The sequence below is a fragment of the Mchenga conophoros genome, linkage group LG6, assembly GCF_057382185.1.
Source record: "Mchenga conophoros isolate Kocher_MC1m ecotype Shallow Benthic linkage group LG6, M_conophoros_male_GT1.1, whole genome shotgun sequence".
Taxonomy (NCBI): domain Eukaryota; kingdom Metazoa; phylum Chordata; class Actinopteri; order Cichliformes; family Cichlidae; genus Mchenga; species Mchenga conophoros.
Genome location: NC_140531.1, coordinates 31,687,301 through 31,700,655, shown reverse-complemented (window position 1 = coordinate 31,700,655; position 13,355 = coordinate 31,687,301).

Sequence of the window (13,355 nt, the reverse complement as noted above, 5' to 3'; positions counted from 1 at the left end):
AACTCACACAGTCAGCAATGCTATCAAATACACAAGAGGAGGATTAGTGTGAAGATGGACTGAGCTAGTGGTCAGTCCAAGAACTTAAGCCCTCCACTTCCCCATCCTCTTTTACTCCCCCAAATTACTTTAATAGCCCCCCTCCAAGGCTAGTTGCTTAACTGGATAACAGTGGTATGTAAACTGACTTGACCTGCCCTGTGCATAACCATGTATCACAGCTGAACCTCACATAGGATTCAGCATCTGACTTTAAATACAATTCACATGATTGGCAGACATTTCTTTAAAAATTTAACAGAGAACCATTATTTGACTGACAAAAATCTTGATTGAGATCAGTGATGGCTGACCCCCTGAACGCCCTCAGGTGTAAGAATTTACCTCTCATCAGGTAAGAGGCACAACTCCTGCTTAATCATTCAACTTGAGTAAATCCTGATGTTGAGTCTGCTCCTTCATTTCCTATCTGACAAAACAAGTCCTCTGTCTCCTCACACACCCTGGCCCCTTGTCACCCAGCTGGTTTGTGTTTAAATGTGTACCCCTTCCCTCTTGCTCATCGCCATACTGTCGTGCAAGAAGGGGATGAGAGTTGGGCCGTGGAGTGCACAGGCTGATTCATCTGATACAGGTACATCCAAAGATAAATCTACATGAGAAGTACACTTACCTCTCCTCCCCTGGTGTTTGGTGCAGTGTATTTAGCTTTGGGCCCCCTCTCCCCTACCTCAAAAGACATTTCTGTAACAGCATGCAGGCGAGTGAACAGTGTCAGAAGGTGTTAGTGAGTTTGAAAGCAGATCTGTTCTTCAAGGTCGATGCAAGCGCAATGGGAAGCACTTTCCCCTCAACTGGCACCAGAAATGAATACTTTTTCACATGTATGTGCAGGGGGGCCGTTTCCAACAATCTCATAGGTGAAACCATTTATCCAGTTCATAAAGTGGTGGTGGCACAATGAACTATGTGAGAAAACAGTTTAGGGCTGTAGACCTTTAAGGTCACTCTCATGTCAAACTTTCTTTTTTTTAATCATAGAGCCAAATAAACCAGTTTTCTTTTTCCTTTCTTTTAACATTTTTTTTTTTTTACATATACAGACTTATTGAAGTGTGCAAAAACCTATGGATGCAGATTCTGTGTTATTCCTGTTGAGTTGATATCTGTCTTCCATCAATAATTTGTCTATTCCCCACTGTAGCGAGGCCTTCTAACAAACAGATCATTTATGAGGAGTGAGTGAGCCGTGGAACCCAATCCTTGTGAGATGTGTCAACAGTGGCACAAAGACCTGTAGCTACAGGCCTCAGCGAGATGGACACTTTGCTGACATGACAGCGTGTGGAGCAGATGGAGACATGGGAGCATGTTACTCTCAGCAACATCCCAACACGCCAATCTTGCTTTCTCTGGCTTTTCTTGTCTGAAATTAGCTGAAGAAAACCGGAATACTGAGCCGAAGTTTAACAAAGCTACCCTCTTCATGTAATCAAATGGAACATTCTTCGTAATGATGTAGTCATCATCTCTCCATGAAACCAAGAGGTAACTATTTATTATTTAAAAATTTCTACCTCTGCAAACACTTTAATCCGTTCAGCTTCCTCACATACGGCAACCAGCACAGCGCTCTTTGTTTAACAGCAGTTTAAAAAGCAGTTATTTGTGTTGCTCCGTGCTGCGGAAAATATCTTTGACCTTTAATTTGACTTAACAAGTTGATCCAGTCCACATCAGACTGGCTTCAATCCTGCACTTAAACGCTAGTTTGACATTTTCTGCCAAAGCCACTTCCTCTTGTGGCATCAGAGTGCCCTGTGTTTGAATGTCGGGTAATGAGAGAAATATTCTTGCCGTGCTAAAGGAAAGGAAGCAAATTGCCTCCATCATGGCTTCTTTTTTGGACTGTAAAAAAACAATCAGGGGACGGAGTGCCCTGCGGTGTTATAGCTGCTCTTTTTGACTCAAACCAAATAACAGCAGGGTTTATTTCATACATCAGTGGGTATGGGATTTTGCATTTTGAACTCAGCTTTTAAATTAATGCTTGCTCATGAGCTGATACAGGCTAGATTTTTAAGCAACATCTCTAGCACTGCTCACCACTCGTTTGAGCGTCTTCAAAAACAGTTGTGTTCTTTGAGAGGGTTCCTCCTGAGCTCTCTTGCCAATAGAGATTGTTAAGGAGAAAAACCTCAAGAGGTGACAATGCAATTGGCAATTTCGTCTGGCTTTCCATCGGCCATAGAAATCCACATTCTTGAGGAAAGTCTAGAGACAATGCAAGTGGGCGAGTTAGGTTGAGCACTGGGGACGAGGAACTTTGTGTGGCTACTCTGCGGTCTCATTCACAAACCGAAGAATGTCACCACAATCTCATATGCTCTTAGCAGCCAAAGCTGCGATGCAGTATATCTGAAGAAGAAGAAGAAAAAAACTAAGGCAGCAGCATCAATTTTCTCTTTTACTGCTGGCTTCAAATCCCAGAGAGGCCAAAACCAGTAACTATTGTATAAATTACAGCAATTTGGTCGATATCATATTTTCTGTTTTACGTAATAAAAAAGTTTCGGCTGATATTTAAGCGGGGCAAGATAAAATATCAATAATTCCTTTCAAATTATTTCCACAAAGTGTAACTGAGAGGATTATTCAATCCTTATGGCTGAATGCAGGTACATTTACAGTACTCATATGGTCCAATTATAGTAAATTAGGAACAATTTGTATGTATAACATTTCGTTGAACTGGAAAATAATCATAATCACAGCAATAAAACAGTAAGTGTTCAAAACAATTTATATCAAAAAGGATGACAATTTTTTTTTCTCACAAAGCTAAATCATAGTCACATTTTCTTTTTGACAATTGCTTCCAGGTGAGAATCTTTAGATTTTTTTTCTCCTGTCAGTGTATGTTTTACAAGCAAATGAACCATCCCCCATAATTGATGTGAAATTCATGTAAATGTAGCTGATTTAAAAATGCCCCCATTCATTATTTTATTTAAAATGTCCGTCTCTTTACTAGCTAATCTTGCTTTGAATCTAATTGTAAGTCAAAGATTTTGCAGTCAAAAGCGGTTTCATGCACTGTAGATCCAAGCTGGCAAGGCTTGTTTCATAGTAATAATGTTATTGCAGGCACCAAAGGTCAGAACAAATATGTGTGTTTGAATATCCTGAGATTACAATTTCAAAGTCCTCCCCATGAGAAGTCGAACAAAGGAGAGGGTGGGAAGTTTAAAAAGCGGGGTCTCTTTCAAATAAATAAGCATGCCTCGGTCCTGAATAGGGCTGCTACCCAGCAGCCGGATTGGTTCTCAGAAGACTGAGAGCAGCAACTGTGCACGCTCTCCTTCTTCTTCTCATCCTCCTACACTTAACTCCCAAACACACTCATGTAGTAAACATCAGTAAACCTAATAGAGTCTCACAACTATAATTAACTGCCCCGCTCATTTCTTTATCCCACCTTTTATCACCTCTGTTCACCCCCTTTTCACTCGCTGAACAGACCATGGTCGAGAAAGTAGATGGGGGGTAAGAGCTCCCCCTTTTTGTGCTATTGCTTAATGAGCCTGAAAATACAATTGCACTGTCCTGGCTGTGAAGGTAGCCTGCAGGCTAGTGTAAATTAGCAGTGCAAGGAAGCCTGGAGGGCTGAGTCTTGCTGAGTAGCCAGAATAGAGAGATGTGGTGAGAGGGGAAAATCCTGTTAGGGCAGTGCATATGGAGGAATCACGGTGCATTTTTGACCCAACTGGAGCTCACAGGGCCACTTGTTGAATCCCGCAGTTGTGAATCTCAAATGCAATCACATACAATCTCACTACCGATCTGTGAGATTTATTGAGACTGCACCACAGCCATGTGTAATGGCATCTATTATGTGAGATGTCAGTTGTTCGTCACATTTAAACCTATAATTCCATTTAGTTCTTCACAATGGCTCCTTTTCAGCCACTACTACAATCATCATTCAATTTAATTTTCTATTCTTTTGTAGATTCCAAGGCAGCGAAGGCGAGTCTCCCACATTGCATATGTCCTCTTATGAGCTCGAGATGCTCTTTTGACCGCTCCGCTAGGCATCTGCTGCCCGTAGCTGCATTCTAATGCACATATCCTGCTGGGATGTTAACTTTAGGCCCTCAGTAATTGATGGCTTCCACACTTCAGCCGAGTCCCCCCTTTTTCCTTCTCCCTGCCGATTGTTGGTATATCTCTGTGGTTTGGGGTCTTTCAGTCAACCATTGTTCTTTTATAGAGGAATTATAATAGACTAAAGTAGAAGGAGAAAAGAAAAAGAAAGGAGGGGGAGAGAAGGGGAGGGGATAAAAAGAAAGTCGCTGCTGATATTTAGTGAACTCCGAAGGGGGAGTTTTCATTCTCATTCTGCAAGTTTGGCACATGCCTTCTGTTACTAAGTGGCAGTGGATTGAAAGAGCTTCTTGCATTTCCCATTCTGCAGCTCTGCTAGGTGCCTAGACTTACAACCCTGGCAGCTGTTGGGCCTTCTATGCAGCTATAGACTCCTCTCCACAGGTGAGCTCCCCTACCAAACTCCCAGTCTCCACTTCACTCAATAGGGCCTTTTTCAAGCCTTTTATCAGTGGGGAGAGGCTGCCTTTATGTGTGTGCCCCTCACATAACTGCAATTCATGGTTCTCAAGATTGCAATTAATGTTGCTCATTGTGTAACGCCAGGGTGATTTATATCTTGTTTTAGCATCGTCTTCCCAAGCACACTTGGACTTTTTGAAATTTTGTGTAAATGGCAATTACAACATCCAAGAAAAAACAAACATAAGCATCACGCAAACAAACGCTGTTTCGGTGGCACAGAGAGTGGATCTTTTTCTGAGGCTTACTTCAGATAAACAACGCTCTAAAACAAATGAATGGAAATGCAGCGCAGCTTATTTGAAGGAAAAATAACAATTTTGTGTCTAATTTCTCCTAAATTTGCCACATTATGATGCTGCATACAGTATGTGTTTATGTGATATGCTAGCCAAAGTGGCCAGTGGTTGGTCTCTATTTCTGTAAGGCAACAATTACTTTAAGCGCTATCGGCTGGACTGGTGAACCACTCTAAATGATGTTGTTGTTTTGGTTTGGGCAGGTTTCAGCACCTTTTTTCTTCAGATTTCAGTGGCAGAATATTTACTTGTTTATTTTCTTCTTCTCTTTTTTCTCCCTGAGATGCGAGCTGTTACATATTACTCCTAAGGTGTGGTGCCTCTTCCCTCAAAGGGCTCCACTGTTTCCTCCAAACTGCTGCCAAGCTGGGCTATCTATTCATTTGGTTACTTAAGTGTAATTGCTCCCCTTTGAAGCCTCAAAGAGGCAAATCATTTGCTTTGGCCTCGGGGCAGTAATGGTCACCGAACTGGCGACCCCCTCCTGGTCCGAGAGCGTCGAAGAGACCGCGAGAGGCCAGCTCCCATACGGAGAAGAAATAATACGGCCTGGGCCGCTCAATTTCACCTCCCTTTTCATCCCATTCTTTGAAAACTTTTTATTAACAACAGCTTTCTCTCTCATACCAGGGCGCCAGGAGAGGGGAGGAGAGGAGGCAGAGAGGTGGGGAGGGAGGGGTGGTGGTGGTGGTGGTGGTGGCGGCATGAGAGGATATCAGCAGCGGGGGAGGAGATGGGGGTGGTGGAAGGGGTGGCTGTCCCCTGTAGATGTCTGCTGGATTCTCACACACTCACATGCACATGCATATACATACACACATCATCACTAGTGACAGGTCAAGGAGGCATTGAGAAAACAGCCTCCCCCTTCAGTCTCCCCCATGGCTCACACTGCTAAACAGGGATTCATGTTTCATATGCCACTGGCCTCACGCTCACGGACACGCACACGCACACGCACGCGCGCGCACACACACACACACACACATTCCTAATCCGCAGAAGCTTGCGAGTGCATGTGCATTTTCTAATATAAATCAATAACCTATATGACCCTGTGCTCATACACATGCATCTGTGTACCTGCTCACCTCATTGTAGACATGGGAATGTATTTGACTCGCCTCCTTTCAACCCACGATGGGCCGCGGGAATATGCGGCAACGCAGTACAAAGACCACATTTAACGCTCAAAATTACTCCACCACTTACTGTAATTGTCACAGGTCTGACCACATTGACATTGTAATCTCATAATAAGGTAATGGGAGGACTGAAACTGTGTACAGGAGTGCAATTAGAAGGGTGTAGTTCAGAAAAAAAGGGTTAAAATGTCAGAGGACAACATTTCCTGCCCAGGCGGAGGCATACAGTACTCCACGTTTGTGTTTTTCACGAGGTTTCACCGATGAAGACAAACCCAAAGCTGATGAAGGTGCTCTGTTTTCTTCCTTATCATCCATGCAGGCTGTAACTAAAAGGATACTGGCAATCACTTTTTAGCACAAAAATAACAAATTTCACAAAGAACAATCCCTCTTTAACGCAGGAATTGCACGTTTCAAATCTTACACTCTATCTGGACTCTGTACCGTTATAGCGATGTGACGAGGCCTACTTTTAGAAAGAAAAATGATTACTTCTAAATAGCGCAAGTTATCTTCAAGACAGTGTGGAGCCAAATCAATGTAGACAGGCATCCATAAAAAGCCAACCTGGTTATGAATGCTGCATTTTACTTGTATCATTTTGACTTTGAGGTTTTTAAGAGAGAAGCATTCCCTGCAGTCAAGCCAGATGGTAACAATTCTTAGACATATTACGAGCTGCTCTCTGCCAAATAGCATACCTTTGGGCTATGTTTTCAGTGGGCTATAAAAGCCAATAATGTAATTTTGATCTATTTTATCAGATATCACCCCAGCTCTGGCTGCGTTTATATAAGACAAAGTTTTAAACAGTACAAGGAGTCTCTCTGTTTTGCTTTTCCCTCTATAAGTGCACAATTTTCAATATCTGACCTGCTGTGTGGCTTTGCTTGTTTGACTTCTGCACTGGACTGAAATTTGGAGTGGGCCGCAACGGAGAGGTTGGCCTCCATGTCGTCAGACATATGGCACTTGGTATATGTAAAAATACACTTAACTATAGGTGCGTGGTTGCCCACAAGATGACTTGTGCTGGCCGGCCCAGAGAGAAAAGGGGATTCTTTGTGGAAGTACTTAAAAAGTCTGACCCTGACATCTCTTAATGTAACAATGACACAGTAGCAAACCATCCCAGCACTACACCACACTCCCCAGTGGCCTGCCATCAGGTCCATGACTCACCACTGACCTTGCAATAACTTTCCAGCGCTCTACCAGCCCCATTTAGAAAATCTTAAGGGACACGGTATTCAGTATGACATGGTGTAACACTAAACACACCTGAAAACAGAGCAAGTTCGCATAAACATACTGAATAACAGAGCCAAGGGATTATATCCCATCTGTGGGTACTTCTCCCTCGTAATGTCTAAAAAGTGTAATTGCCCCAGAAAAAACACAATAAAGTTGGGACGATCGAAGACATTAGCTCAGGTTTTCCATTGTGAAGCATGTTGTTTTCTTCAGGTCCGATCACATCCACAACTGGAAGCCTGCTGTGTGGAATTACTCGCACTAATGGCACTACACACTTTTGTTGCAGGAAATCGGACAGCCAGGCTGTAACTGCTAAAACGGCGATTAAAAACCCCAAATTGCATCATGATGTTGGGCAATTCAGCAGAGGTCTAAAAAGCTCTCCAAATGAAGTGAACGAGATTATTGAGCAGTTATGGGATGTGTAAAATTGTCTCGTGAAGCTATACCTCTGTCTAATGGATTTCTTTGGAAAAGTAAGACTTAAAAATAACAAAATCTAAATCTGAAGGCAGCTAGTAAAGACTAATTAAAGTTTGCAATAATAACTCTGTAATTTGCTTGTCTGTGGGGTCATTAAGTGTCTCCCTGGCTCGGTTTAATGGGATACAAACTGCAGTTAATGAGACAAATAGTTAGCTGTAATTATGCCCGGCTGAGTGTTGGCTATAGATGCTCTGAAGACTGAGCAACTCAATTTGAGATTTCTTTGTACTCAGTAGGTGCTGCTCATTTGCTGAATTGCGTGTATTATGAGTGGTTTAGATGAGTTTGTTTAATAGTAATTGAAGGTTGAGTACAAATACCTGAGCCATGAGGGGAAAAGAATGATTTGCTGATTAAAAAATGAGAACAGGGGAAAAACAGTTTATGATCAAATAGCTCCACCAGCTTTTAATTATATGTGACCTTTTTAAAAATGTGGTCTCAATTTAACATCAGAGGGAGGAAAGTACAGTGTGCATTATTGTGAGGTTTTATCTCCTCATAGTCATATCCCCTTATTGCTTGTGCTGCTTGTTAAAAGCCATTGTCGATAACAAACACAATTTTTCTGTGATAAACTGAGTAAGACAGGAGAGCCTCAATGAGCGGTCTGCACAAAACTGTCTTTGTCTCTCATCTCCAGCAGCCAGTTACAGCAGCCCCCCCACCCCACCCCCCAATGACTGAAGTCTGACTTAACTAAACATTTTTTTTTCTTCGTCCCTTTTTCTCTCAGTGAATTTGTGGTCGTGTGCAATCTTTTAATGAGCTCCATCTTTGACCTAGGTTGTATGTTTCCAGAGATGTCATGTCTTGTAAGTCAAGGAAAGACTTTAATGTTCACATGATTTAAACGTAAAGGGACAGATTCCAAAAATGAGGCCCAGTGCCAGAGAGGAAATATTATTCCTGTAAATGAGAAATTGTAAATGCAAAGTACATCCTAGAGATGATGTGAATACACTGGGAGCAACAGACTTTGAAGAGTCTGAACTTTTAAGATGAAAAAATGATTAAAATTTCCAAATCAAGACGTGCTAATGCTACTTTAACGTTTTCATTCCAAAATGAAAGCCACCATATTCTGCGTTTCCAATGTACACTACACATAAATCAGAATCCAAGGGTTTTTTTTCCCCCAATGTAGTTTTTTTTTCTTTACCGTAAATTTGTTGTGCGTGTTTCCTGTTAAAACACATGACTTGTGTCTTTATTCTTAACTTCAGATCATAAGGATGAAAAGAAGGCAAAGAGAAGGAAAAATAAAACAGAGAAGGACTTTGGCTTGTGACCGTAAGTGACATGCTTGCCACGGCATTGTTTGAGGTTTTTGCAGACCTGTAATCAAATTTGGGAAGGTTTGGAAACCTATCGTCATGGTGTGCTCTCCAAGACAGAATGATGTCCAGTGAAACAAAAAAAAAAAAAAAGAAAAGAAAAGAAATGCTCTCGCACACATTCAACGTGCTGTGCTAGACTATGAGAAAATGTCTTTCTGAAAAAGAAATATCCCCCACAACAGCAATTTCCATGCACCATGAAAAACGTTCCTATTACAAATACAGTTGTTATGTCCTTAAATCTGTTTGTTTTGTCATATTGCTCCGGGGTTGTTTCTTTTTCAGGAAACCCTGCTTCAATTAAGTGTGATGAAACACATGTGTCCTTTATCGGGGGCCAGAATCTTCTCCTGTTGGCCTTTGAAACGACACCGGCTCCACGGGATAATTGGGTTTTAAAGGGGTATTCTCCCGGGTTGCCACTTCTTGTGCCTGTCTGCGTGGATCAGCTGATGTCTGTAGACTTTTTATAAGTAATCATAAATTGGTTATGTATGTAGCTACAGGGATGATAGAAATCCTAGGACCCAACTCTCTTTTGTGTTGGGCCCCTGACAGACACACAGACTGACATCCCCCTCATAGGTGCGTGACTAAATCTGATCCAATTATATGATTCACCTTTGAAGTTTTACACTTTCTGCAAAATTGATGATTGTGCTGATTTAATGTGGACCTCACAGTAAACAAAAGCAGCTATATAGGTGTGGGGTTTTTTTTATGCTTTTGTTAGTAATAAAAGAAGAATTACAGAACAAGAGCTCGGCACTACTTAGTAATATCCTCTCTCAGATCATTCAGCTCATGACTCAGCTGATGACCTTCCTGCCCTTCACAGAGATGCTCCATCAGTGGAGGCTTTAGTGATCTCCAAACCTCCACTGACAACAAACCAGTGTTTACTGTTACGCTCCGCTTGCGTCACGTCACCAAAACAACAGCCTGTATGCGAACAAAAGACTTCATATTAAAAGCTTGTGACAGAGAGCACTTTTTTCACTCAGAAGCAAAGGGAAGAAGATTAAAAAGTTTATCCTCCTCGTTGCAGAAGATAGGTTTGCTCTCAGAGGAGATTGTGACAAAGACAGACTGAGCAGAGTGGAAAACTGATTCCCTGCCATCATCTCCTGTCATCCTTTGCAGCACTTTGGCCTCCACTCCAATCATCTGTCTACGAAATGCTCCTTTGAACAGCTGAACTTCTTGTAACCCTATTTGATTTTGTTTATTTCTTTATATGCTGTGTTTATCTTTATGTATACCCTTCCAGTGACTTAAAGGAACAAAATAAAGCAACTCAATCACTGATTTGCATTGTATGGAAGTCTCTCACAAACACACATGCTTTAACTTTATCAAAGTAATTTCAGCTAACTATAGAGATCTCCTGAAGCGCTGTCTTAATGGTACTGGACTTAGTGTAAAGTTTTACACTGGCTGCCAGGGGCTCAGAATAACTGCGTGAGTCGTCAACAGGAAGAGTGTGCTTCATGACTACAGGCCAACAACTTTAATTGGCTTTCTGCAGGAATTTCTGCTTTGACAAACTAATTGACCCACAACTCCCTGGTGCTTTATCAACACAGGGAAACGAGGGAAACGCCACTGGGCCGATAACCAGCCAGCCTTGTAAACCAATCTATAACCAATGGCCAATTTGAAACATGTGTTATTGGCTATTTTACAACGGGTCCCCACTTTTCCTTGACTTGGATGTTTTGATGTATGCACAGGACCTTTTCATGTCGAGTCTGTCACTCTTTGATTGACAGACGCGACAGAGCCAAGCCAGCATAAGTAAGTGTTATTGTATCTCACCTCAGAAAAATCTTGGGAAAACTCACTTTGGTTGGTTCACCAAAATGACAGTGTGCATATGAGCCTGGTTTTTGTTGTTTTTTTTAACTTACCTCTTGTGGTGCCGTATGAAACTGTCGAGATTGTCCAAGTTTTGTCGTGTTGAGCTTTCTTCTGTCACCTTTGTGCAGCAGAAGATAATAAAATTTAGCTGGTTACGCTCACAGCACTGCAAAATTTAAATCTGTCTGTTGTTTTCTTTTTTCTATAAACATCTAAGTACAAAACAAGCCTTATTTAAGAAACTGTGTATAAAAAAAATAAACACAAAAATACATTTCATCTAAGGACTGCTGTAGGTCTTGAAAGACATGATCTCTCAGATTTGCTCATGAAACTGGCCCCTTTTGCATCTTTCGTATGTGTTTACTTCAGTCGTAAACCATGTATGAGTAAACCACTGTAGGAGACCTTTAAGTGTAATGAGGGAAACCATTGCCTTGTTCCTTTATTAACCCTCGCGTGACAAAGCTATGTTAGTGATCAAAATAAATGACTGGGATGTTTATGTTTATGATATGCATGCTATTTTTCAAATAACTATATTATTTTTATTGAATCCTTTATTTAACCAATAAAAACAAATCTTTTTCAATAGAGACCTGTGTAAACAAACATTCGGATAGACACATAAGGACACATTATGCAGGTTCATAAATTAAGAAAATTATGTACAAGAGTAATTGCAGATAGTAGTTACTAGTAGTAGTTTTTGTATTTTCTTCCAATTTTAAGAAACTAAGTATTGGATTTAAGAGGAAACTATGAAGTAGAACGAGTCGTCAACCCAACGCACGGTTGACGAATCGACACCCCGGCAATTCTAGTCTGCATGCCAAAGCATCCTTGGCAAAATACTGAATCCCGAGTTGCCCCCAGTGCATCCATCAGAGTCTGAGTGTGTGAGTGAACTTTAAAAAAGTGTTTAGATACAGAAAAACATCCTTGAGTGAATGTCTGTGTAATTAAGAGGGTGAATGAGGTTTGTAGTAAAAAGAGTGCTCAGTTAGAGGATAAAAGCTCTATATAATTACTATTCCTTTAACAGGTATTGTTAAAAAGTCCTACGAACTTATGTTGTAAGTAAATGGTAAATGGCCTGTATTTGTATAGCGCTTTACTAGTCCCTAAGGACCCAAAAGCGCTTTACACAACCAGTCATCCACCCATTCACACACACACATTCACACACTGGTGATGGCAAGCTACATTGTAGCCACAGCCGCCCTGGGGCGCACTGACTGACTGTGTTTAAATCGAGTAAAAGAGAAGAGATAAGCAGGCAGTCTTTGAGGTAGAGCCTTGAAAATGAACAGCATACAATGCTGCTCTCTTCTGTTAGCTAAGGAGGACAATGGTGATAAAGTGGTGAGTAAGAAAACAATCACCTGTAGTGCAGTGAGATACAGCATATAAATAATGTCACCATAAACTGTGTATATTATACTTATGTTGTCCCTTTATCTATGAAAGATATTCTATCTTCAAATCAAATAAACTTTTTTAAAATTTTCATCAAACATCAGCAGTATGTACAATATTTATCATGTTAGCCATACTGCAAGTTTTAAAATGTAGTGATTAGAAGTGTGAAACTGCAAAAAATAAATAAATAAATAATAATAATAAAAGCCTCATTTTAATAAAAGTCCACACATATTTCTGGGGTAATAAATAACCCTATATAACTTTCCATTATTGTTGGTGCACCAATGGGCCAAATCCTTTTTGAAGAAGTAGCTTGACAAATTAATAGTAGGAAACATTTTTATGACTAAAAATGTCACAATGGCGCATATAAATATATGACTGGGGTCATATATGATGTCGCTCGCTCGCTTAAAGGTTGTATGTTAAGAACGGCAGATTTTGTTTTTCGTTCTTAAAAATGCTCCTACTCATTCTTTCTATATTCCTCCAGTGATGCAGTGTAGTTCACTGTTCACTGCAAGGATGCTTTTTGCCAAAAGGATGCAGAAAGGTGATTATAAAAACCACTTCATTCATGGCTTTGGTTTTTCATGGTGCTTACTGACAATGAGACAAATATCCTCAGACCTGCCGAGTAAAGGGTTTTGCACTGTCTTGTATTTTTTTTTATTAAACAAAGAATTAACTGCATTGTATTTAGAAACAGTTAACCAGTGCAACATATGGAACATATCTGAAAATTTCAGCAGTTAATAAAAATTTGAAATCGTCTTCACCTGGACCCCAGTTGGTGAAAACATGCTTCTGTGTTACCTTTGCTTCGGTAGTGACACTTTGGCACAACACATGCTGTTAACACTAAGTGATGAAAAGACCCAAGTGAAAGGTATGGTCTTCCCTCGTGGATG